The sequence below is a fragment of the Passer montanus genome, unplaced genomic scaffold (assembly GCF_014805655.1).
Source record: "Passer montanus isolate IOZ18808 unplaced genomic scaffold, ASM1480565v1 scaffold309, whole genome shotgun sequence".
NCBI lineage: Eukaryota > Metazoa > Chordata > Aves > Passeriformes > Passeridae > Passer > Passer montanus.
In genome coordinates, this window is record NW_024367808.1 from 1 (window position 1) to 10,655 (window position 10,655).

The following is a 10,655-nucleotide window of genomic DNA, read 5'->3' on the forward strand; positions in this document are numbered from 1 at the left end:
GTCACATCCCTTCCTCAGGCCTCTGCCCCTTCTGCTCCCCCACAATAATGTGCATGGCAGTGTGGCTGTGCCTCAGTGTGTGCGAGTGTCTGCACATGCCTGTGCTTCTGCCCTGCTGGCAACACCCCCTGAGAGCCTCTGGCCTGCACGGGGATGGCTGTGCACAGGGCAGGGCACTTGTGTGCGAGGCTCGTGTGCCTGTGCCCGTGTGCTGTTCTCTGTGCATCTGGGCTCATCTCTGAGCACTCCTGGGCAGGCTGGCAGGGTGTCAGTGGTGCTGTGTGTGTGTGCACAGCTGGGCCTGAGCTGAGCTCTCAGCCAGCCATTGCACACCCTGTAGGGCCTTCCCTGCCCAGCAGCGCCAGCCACTGACACACACTCAGCCCCCAGTTCCTTCTCTGCAGGAACGTGGAGAGGGCCCTGGCACCCACATCTCTCAAGGACAATCCCAAACCCAGGCCATCCCTTTGATGCCACCTCCAGGCCGCCTTGAGGCTCTCAGCTGTTTCCCAGTGTCTGTCTATCTGCCTAATAAGGTGGCTTTGAGATGACAGGGTTCTGTTCGCCCTGTGGGCCTGCGGGAGTTTTGTGGCCACAGTGGCCTTCATTCTGAGCCAGGAGCTGTGGGAAAATGGTGCTGTCTAAGAGAATGAGGCATTCGGGGAAAAGCGTTTGACTATGTGTGGGTGGTGGATGTAGGGGGGTTGAAAGGACAATTGAAAAGAATAGCATTACATTCTGAAAATAACTGTCTCCCAGAACAGCATGGCCTTGGAGAAATACCTTAAGGATGTGACTTAGGCAAACAGAAGTAATGCAGAAATGCAAGCAGGATGCGAGCTCAGCTCTGGAAACCTGAGAAAGCAGAAGTTCTGCTAAACAATTATATTTGCCTTACTCAACAGTTGCACTTGAGTGCCAGCTACCTAAAAGTGACATCAGACTTGAGGACAGACCCAAACGAAGCAAAGAAGGACAGTCAATATGTATGGCAGCTATATCATATACAGTCAAGTGATTTGGGTTAGCTAATGAATATTTAATCAGTGTGTATGATACAAGCCCACTTTTCCTGATGCTCAGTGCGAGGTGTTTGAGGAAGGATGCCCCAAGTACACTCAGTTAGAGCATGGATCCCCTAGTGACTCCCACAGCAATGAAGAATTTCTTTTTGCAAGTAATTCTAATACTAAAACTTTCTATTACTCAAAACTAAGTTAAAAATTGTCTGGCTGATTTGAGAATCAATTTTGGCCACTCAGACAGGACACCGTACCTGATTTCCTGTGGATCTGAAGGATCTGTGACAAGCACCTAGACTTTCCTGGAGAAGACCACAGACCCATGGACCAATATGGGATGCAAGTAAAATGCCCTTTAATAATAAGGTCTTCCTTTGGCCACCTTGCCTGTGTAAGATATGTGATCTTCTGGTGCTGGGCATGGGTTACTTGGTATTCTGGAATTTGATATTTGACTTGATTTGATCAATTCAAAATAGTTTTGTGTTTGTATTTGCATCAGTATAGTAATATTTTTGGTCTAGTATTTGGAAAATGGTAGTGGACAATCTAGAGGGGGGATGGTAAAAAAAAATCTCCTCTTGGTTGCATTTTGTGACATTGGAGGAAGTTTGGCGGGTCCTGGATGAACCAGCAAAGGACCCCACGGAAAAGCCGTTCCAAATCAGTTATTTTATATGTCTAATACCAGTCCTAAGCCATGAAACCCCTCAGCCCTATCTGTCCTGACTGAAGCTGTGCCAAACATTAAGTGTGAGGGTGGTGTTGGAAGGGAGAAGCTTGTGGGCTACCCCAGGCCTTGATGTTTTCCATTCCCTGCCATCGTCTACCTGATGGTCATTTCTGTGGAGTAGCCAGGGATGTGCTTGTCAGCTCCAATGGAAAGGACACAAAGAAAAATCCACTTTGTAGCATCCACCCCCATCTTCCTCCAACTTTTGCCTGAGCTCAATGAAAAAGTTCCCACAGAAGGAAGAACAAAACGGAGGGCTATGCTTGGATGCAAAACAACTTTATTGAATCTAAGGAAGAAAAGGTGGAAATTCACAGGGGGCAGCAGGGGCAGGCACTGAGATGCAATAAGAGTGTCTGTCTGTCTGGCCTGCAGAAGGAGGGATGGAGGCAAACAGGTCCCACCAGGCTGGCATTAAGTGCAGCCTACAAAAGAAGGGGAGAGAAAGGGAAGAGAGTGGTGGAAAGAAACTGTAAGCTAACAGCATAAACATAGTGTTCCAAAAAACTCAATTTTCATTCCAGCACCATGTTCTCAGGTCTTGGAGATTCTTCCTTAAGGACATTGCCAGCAGATTTAGCAGGGACGACAACAACTGCTGCCATAGCAGTTGGTGATGCAGGAGAGGTCAAAGCCCCCAGAGCTGATGGGCACTCCCTGAGAGCTGAGGATGCTGCCAACAGCAGCAGAGGTGGAGGATCCCACGGCGGTGTTCTGTGGGGAGGAGCTGAGGATGGCGCCGGGCAGGGTCACCAGCACAGCAGGCGGCTGAATGACCACGTGGGAGCTCTGGCACTGCCTGACACAGCACTCAGTGCAGCTGCTGGCCAGCGGGCAGGGGCCGCAGGGCTGGCAGCAAGGGTCGCAGGGCTTGCAGCAGGACATGGCTGGGGCTCACAAGTGCACCTGCCAAAAAGGGCAGGGACAAGCACAAAGTGAGGGCTCATGAGAAGCAGCGCTGCACCCAAACACCCTGCAGCCAAGGCACCTCCTGGCCCACATTGCACTGCCCAGCTCAAAGCCCAGGAGCGTCCTCAGCCCAGTCCCAGCCTCTCTCTGTCTGCACAAGACCTTCTCTCCCCTGCCCTCTCCCAGCACAAGCAGCTCTTAGGCCTTGGCTCCAACAGCCCCTCAATTCTGAGACCTTCAGCTAGGCAAGAGCTGCTCTTGAAGCAGCAGCAGGAGAAGAGGTTTCCCACTCACCTGATTCCTGAGGAGGAGGAGGTGAGAGAAGTGGATGAGAGAGCAGAGACTTGGGCTGCCTTTTATAGCACTCCTGCCCTGCCTCAGGCCCACAGGCACCTTAGTGGAAGCCATAATTTTCTGACCAGCTCATGTCAAATGTGCACCATCCCAGTTAATGGTAGGGGCAGTGTCCTGCTTTCCTGCACTGCAGCCTCTATTTCCTGGCTTCTGCCCTGTGCATTCCTATCTGAAGACTCCTTCTAGGCCCAGGAGGAGATGTCCAAGAATTTCCGGGATATAAACACGTCAGAGTATGGAGAACGTTGGAGTCATGGTCTGGTGGCATTCCATGCAGGCATATGTTACATCTTGATTGCTCACTGCTGGGTCAGCCTAATTGGTCAACAGTCCATGCCCATTTCTCCTCTCTTTCCTGTTCTTCCCCTGTGTTGTGTAGGTGCCACAGCAAGGACATGTCTCCCAGAAAAGTGCTGCCCTACCTCCCTAGGATCCCTTCTCCAGCCTCATGCTGGTCTTTCTCTCCACATGTTCTTACCAACAATCCTTGGTTGTTATTTCCAGCTGTGCTGGGTTGACCTTAGTTGGACAGAGAGTGTCCTGCAGCCTCTCTTTGGCTCTTTCTTCTGAGGTGAACAGGGGTGGGAAAATAAGTAGGAAATCAACTTGAATATTAAGATATGTCATTTGGCGAAACCAAAAGGTTGTGCATGCAGTAGTAAACTGTAAAAAACTATACTTCTTATGCTCTACTTCCAATCATAAAGTTCTATCTGGCCACTTCCCAGGAAGCAGGGCTTGAGCACATGTAGTGGTATTACTTGAAGGTAAACATTGGAAATTACAAGTGCCAGCCCTTGTGTCTCCTTTCCTTAGATGTTGTGTCTGAGCTCATGTCATATGGCACAGAATATCCCTTTTAGTCAGTTTGGGTCAACTGTCTTGAGTTTTGTCCAGTCCCAGGATCTTGCCACCCCCCAGCTCCTGATGGGGAAAGGAATGTTGGAGAGACAGCGCTGGTGCTGTGTGAGCAGTGCTCAGCAGGAGCCAAAGGACTGGAGTGTTACCAGCACCTTTGTAACAACCAGTGCAGAGCACAGCCTTGCCAGGGCTGCTGTGGGGAACATGAACTGCATCGCTGCCAGACCCAACACCCATAAGCCTTGGCTGGCCCCAGGGGCATCCAGCTCTCTGTGTTTGAGACATAAACATCAGCCCTTATCTCCTAGACTTTTCCACTGGGCTGGGACACAGTTTCTTCCTGTTCAGTCCAATGCTGCCGCTGGTGAGTAGGGGGGCCTCAGTCTGGTGAGGTGGGGGCCAAGACCTTACAACAAATGTGGGGATGGAATAGGAGGCATCAGAGTACTGAGTACAGAGAGATCAGATATTGCCTAGCTCTGAGATGTAGGATAGATGTTCTGGGTGGCACAGGGACAGTCAAGAACTTTGGTTCCTTGGGGGAAGAAGCCAACATCAATCTTCAAACTACCTCCTTCCAGGTAGTGGCAGAGATTGATATAGTCTGCACTAACTCTTAAAGATAGTGGTAGACAGTAGTGGCCGGCCAAACAAATCCAATTCCCTCCATAAGGGAGATATTTAATCAGAGGTGATTTGGAAAAGGAGAGAATGCTGGGTGAAAACTACCAAAGAGCAGAAGCTATGGTGGGACACTTTCTGAGCCAGGCATCTCTCTACAGTCTGACATGGGAATGGATGGAAATCTGTCAGTTTGGGGATTTACACGTTCCTGAGAGAAGGCTGGCTCACCTTTACAGACAGCACAAAAGACACTTCCTTAGGCAAAAGACTCTGACCCCTTTCTGAAGAAGTAGAGAAAGGTGCTGGTAATGGCCTTCTTTCCCCATCCCATGCAGAGACCAAGTGACTCTCCCCATGAAGCAGAGGCCAGGCATGGCCCTTCAGTTCCTCCAGGAGTACAGGTGCTCTGAAGAAGAAGAAGATGTGGTCATGGAAAACTCCAACTCCTGTTCCACAGAGGCCAAACCCCACTCTACTGAGTATCAGCAATGAAGAGAGTTGTCTCCAGACTCCCTTGATTGAATGTGCTCACCCCATCTTCCCTTCAGCAGGGACTCAAAGAATCAAGATCCTGGCATTCAGTTCATCCTGCTCTAATTCCTAAACCTCCTGCTGATACAGACAAAGGAGCAAGCACTGAAACTGGGCTGCCAATCACTAATGAGTAGCCATTATTCCCCAGGACTCCCAGAGCCTCCAGGGAACCCCAGTTGTCCCAAGCTGAGCACCAGCACCACCTTGGTGGCCCCTGAGGCTCTGGACTGCAATCAAAATTTGGAGTAGGAAGCACTGACCAACACTTCTACTTTCTTGCTCTGATCCAGGATATTGTTGTCTCTAGACATCACTCAGAGTGCAGCAATGCATAAATGGAATTCTCCAGCATGTGGTTGCAGACAAGAGCTCTTCCCTGTGCGGAAAACTCCCAGTGTAGAACTGGATTATTCAGGAGTGTGTTCACACAAGTGCAAAAGCACATGGATATGTAGATACTCACACACACTGTGGTTCAGGCAGCAGTGCAACAGGTGACTCGGGGATGGTGCAGGCAGAGAAGGAATCCAAAGAGATTTTAAGACAAGAACAAGGATCATAGTCAAGGGAGGCCAAAGCTGATGAGCCAAAGACTGGAGGGCTGGGAAAGGAGGGGCCCTTGCAGTCATTAGGAATATAAAAAAGGGAAAAAACTGCCCCATGTTGGCATCATCTGCCTCCTTGTGATCCCTTCAGCACTTAGTTCATGTCTATAGCCCAGTCTGACACATCCATACCCCCAAGAAATCTTGATTCTCTCATACCAGCACTCAGAAGAAGTGTCCATGAGGGAATGGCAATGAGGTAAGCCAGGAAATGCAGTGTCATTGTGGAGGGCCAATCCAAGTCATGCCATACCATTCCCAGAGATCTTTCCATTCATTTGGGATCATGCAGGAATACCCTCACTTGTGCAGCACAAACTGAGGACCCCGAGGCACTGTGGAGCCAGGATAAAAGGCAGCCTAACTGGTGGCTCTCTCAACCACTTCTGTTACCTCCTTCTCCTTGGGAACCAGGTGAGTTGGAAGCCCCTTTCTCCTCCACCCTCTCCAAGAATACATTGGCCTTTTGGCCCCTTGTTCCTGCTCCTTGTTCCTCTGAGGAGTGTTCTGACGCTACTACCAACGTCCTCAGGCAAGAACCTCCAAAGCCTTAGAACTTGGTGATGGAATGAAGACAAAATGTTGGAACATGGAATTTAGACTTTTTCACTGTTAGTTCCTCCTTCTCCTTTCTCCTCTTCTCTTCCTTTTCTGTCACCACCACCCATTGCCAGCCTAGAGGGACTGTTTGCCCCCCCCCCTTTCCTCCTTCTATCATTGCAGGCTGCTCAGGCCAACATCCCCACTGCATCTTAGTGGCTGCCCCTTATGCTGTCATTGAGAACCACCATCCCTTCTTCTCTACACTCAATAAAGTTATTTTTGAATCCAGTGCTGGCCTCGTTTTTCTCATTTATCTCTGAGAACTCATCCAGTCACCTCAGGAGAAAAGTGAAAAAGCAGAGTGGGACTCACTGCTATGAATTTTTCTTGTTACCTTGGATCTGACACAGATACCCTGACAGTGAGGGTGATGACACGCTGGAACCAGTTGCCCAGAAAACTTCCTTCTCGTTCCTGGAAATGTTAAGGCAAGGTGTCAGAGGATTTTGAGCCACTTGATTTTGTTGGCGCCATTCTTGTCCATATTCTGTGGGGTGGGTGGGGTGTTGCAAATGAAAAAAAAATGTTGCTTAGGTTCCCTTCCATAACATGATTTTGAGTTGATGCAGTCAGGTAAATGGAACAACCAAAAAGCCATGGTGGAAAGGCAAAGAACAAATTTACTTACTTTCCTCTCTCCAGGGAGCAGGCCACGGGAATGCTTGGGTGGAGATGCACAAGTGGGAATATTTTTCCCCTTTGGCTCAGTCTTTGCTAGCAGGGCTCCTCTTAACACCAGTGATGTGATCTCCCTGTGGTTTTTGTGATCTCTGAGCTTTGATCTTCTCTCTCCCAAAATAGGGAGTTCAACCATGTCCGTGAGAGGGCCGCCAAGTCTCTCCAAACACTGGCATTGTCTCCACAGAAAGATTCTATTTCTCCAAACACAGGATAAAACAGTGTTAGGCATGCTTTTTAGTGTTTCCCACACTGATATGCTCCAGGCCTGGGCATTCCCAGCTGCAAGGTCACTTCAGCAAACATACAATCATCCTCCTAATTCTTCTGCTTTTACCCTTTCTCCCAACCCAAACAATTTCTAATGAAATCTGCTTACACAGAGGCATCACCACTGTGACAAATGTGCTCAGTGTTGGGCAGCACTGAGACCCTTTTGGGCTGGAGTTGACTCAGCCAGACGTGGTGGGAGACACTCGGCTCTTTAAAGTCACAGAGTCCATTCCTTCAGCCTTCTGCCCCCGCTTCCAAGTCTTCCAACTATTACACAAAGGGAGAGGATCCATCACAGTGTGAAGCAAAATTTTAAGAGCAAAGTATTACCAAAGTGTTACTTCAGCGAACTACCTTAGCTCAAGCCTCAAGTTTTTTTACACCTTATTTTTTCTTCCCTGTCCACTTCAGAAGGTGGTGTGATAGAGTGGCTGTAGAGAAGTGGACATCCATCCAGGGTCAACCCTACACAGCGGGTAATAACAACCAAGGACTGTCAGTAAAGAATATTTCTCAGTAGTGAGAAATCCCAGCATGCAGCTTGAGAAGGGAACTAGGCAGTTAGGGAAGCACTTTTCTGGGAGAAGCATTCTTGCTGTGGATCCTGGAAAGAAGCAAAACACAACACAGGGGCAGAGCAGGAATGAGGTGGAGAAAGGGGCATGGACTGTTGACCAAGTAGGCTGACCCAGTAAGGAGAAATCAAGATGCAACATGGGCCTGCATGGAATGCCACCAGACCATGATTCCAGCGTTCTGCCTAATCTGATGTTTTTATATCCCGGAAATTCTTGGACCTCTCCTCCTGGCCCTACCAGAAGACATCAAAGAGGAATGCAAAGGGCAGAAGCCAGGAAATGGAAATGCAGCAATTCAAGAAACCAGGATACAGCCCCTACCCATTAACTGGGATGGTGCACATTTGACATGAGCTGGTCAGAAAATTATGGCTTCCACTAAGGAGCCTCTGGGCCTGAGGCAGGCCAGGACTGCTATAAAAGGCAGACCAAGTCTCTGCTCTCTCATCCACTTCTCTCACCTCCTCCTCCTCAGGAATCAGGTGAGTGGGAAACCTCTTCTCCTGCTGCTGCTTCAAGAGCAGCTCTTGCCTAGCTGAAGGTCTCAGAATTGAGGGGCTGTTGGAGCCAAGGCCTAAGAGCTGCTTGTGCTGGGAGAGGGCAGGGGAGAGGAGGTCTTGTTCAGACACAGAGAGGATGGGACTGGGCTGAGAACACTCCTGGGCTTTGAGCTGGGCAGTGCAGTGGGAGCCAGGAGGTGCCTTGGCTGCAGGGGGCCCTGGGCTTTGAGTTGGGCAGTGCAGTGGGGGCCAGGAGGTGCCTTGGCTGCAGGGGGTTTGGGTGCAGTGCTGCTTCTCACTCTGTGCTTGTCCCTGCCCTTTTTGCCAGGTGCACCTGTGAGCCCCAGCCATGTCCTGCTGCAAGCCCTGCGACCCTTGCTGCCAGCCCTGCGGCCCCTGCCCGCTGGCCAGCAGCTGCACTGAGTGCTGTGTCACGCAGTGCCAGAGCTCCCATGTTGCCATTCAGCCGCCTGCTGTGCTGGTGACCCTGCCCGGCGCCATCCTCAGCTCCTCCCCACAGAACACCGCCGTGGGATCCTCCACCTCTGCTGCTGTTGGCAGCATCCTCAGCTCTCAGGGAGTGCCCATCAGCTCTGGGGGCTTTGACATCTCCTGCATCACCAACTGCTTTGGTGGCAGCAGATGCCGTCCCTGCTAAATCTGCTGGCATCATGCTTGGGAAAGAATCTTCAAGCCCTTAGAACCTGGCACTGCCAGGAGATAGTGCTTAGGGATATTTTCTTTACAGCTTCATGGCATTGTTCCATTGTTTTACTTTTCTCTTTCTTTCCTTTGCTCCCGATATCTCCCCAGGCCTGCCTAATGGAGGCATGTTGTCTTCCCTCCCTCATTAGGACAGTCTGATCTACACCCTAGAGAAGCTCCGCTGCATCTTAATGGCTGCTCCTGGTGCTCTCTTTATGCTACCTCTTTTTCTTCTTTTGACTCATTAAATTCATTGCAGAACTAAGCCTTGGCCTCCGAGCTCTCCTTCTTTCCACAGACAGTCTTCTACTCTGCTCGGGATAAAAGGTGGAAAAGCTGAGGGTGGGAGTTCCTGCAGTTTATTTTACCTTGTGCCTTTTTGCCTTGGAGCTGAGGAAAACATACCTGGGTTCTGCACAGTCAATGGCCATCAGGAACATCAAGGCTCCAAAGGATAACAGGAGTCCATTGGTGTGTGAATTGATATGTCCATGTCACCAAACCACAGCTGAAATACAAAGAGTAGATTTATTTCATTACCTCATTAACTCAAGGCTCCCAAGGCACTGCCAGGCTGCAGAGACATATAAGAGAGGAACAGTGGCACCATTAGGGTCAGTCCAATCCTGGCGGGTCACTGCCTCTCCCAGTATCTCAAGGGGCCTCACGCACATGCAGTTTATCACAATGCTCTGCTTTTATGTCCTTAGAGCTTTTTCATCTCTCACTCTCCCAGCAGGAGGCTCAAGACTGTCTGTGAGAGATGCTTCTGAAAGTTCTGACAGCTTTTATATTATCTCTCAAAAGAGAGACAGGATAATCAGCAGTAAATATGTGAAGTTTCCCACATGGATGTTCTCAGCCTCCCCACATACCAGGTCACTTTGTGCAAATCTATCACCCTGCTCTCCAAGTCTTTCCATTTCAACCTTTTCCTCCCAACACCTGGGAAACAGCAATGTGTGGAAACAGCCCACAACTTCATCCCTACCTTCTCCTCCCCTCCATTACCCAGTCTAGGGTCCACAGCCTGCACACAGCAGCACAGGCAGATGAGGAACACATCTCAATCTCACAGGGGCCCTCAGCTCATGCAGTGCCCATCTCTGTCCTAAGATGCAGTGCTGAGATATTTCAGAAGTTAGAATTCCAATCAGCCATACTCAGGATGCACAGTAGTAAATTACTTAAGGTTGAGTTTGTGCAGAAGACGTAGGGCTTCACTGTTAATTCACATTTCTGCCATGTATGGATAGATGTAATCTCTGTCCATCAATGCCTTCCCAACAGAAGCCTTTGACAAAACCCATGCCCAAGGGGGACAGCAAGACAGACAAAGGAAGATGGACCTTGGTGAAGACAGGGTCTGCCATGGACAGCCCACAGATCACAGAGTCATCAAAGGCTTTCGGTTAAACAATCTTGTCCCACCCGCTGCCATCCCAGACCCAGCTGCTTAAAGCCCCACTGTCACCCAAAACCGGGAAATAAACTCTCCAACCAATTTCCTGCATCAGAAAGCTGACATTATTTTATTACAGAGCTGGATGCATGGGGATGTCTCCTCTAAGCATGCCCTCGAACCTAACAGACCAGGCTGTATTCTGAAAACTAATATATATTCATCACTTGTCTGAATACGTGTGCGTATGTTAATTCTGTCCATGGACTTCTTT

General features: G+C 49.6%; 2 pseudogenes; one reads left to right on the forward strand and one right to left on the reverse strand.

Moving 5' to 3' along the window:
* Window positions 1–2,331: 2,331 nt before the first annotated feature.
* LOC120504870 lies at window positions 2,332–3,091 on the reverse strand (annotated as a pseudogene).
* Window positions 3,092–8,117: 5,026 nt separating this feature from the next.
* LOC120504871 lies at window positions 8,118–8,932 on the forward strand (annotated as a pseudogene).
* Window positions 8,933–10,655: the final 1,723 nt, after the last annotated feature.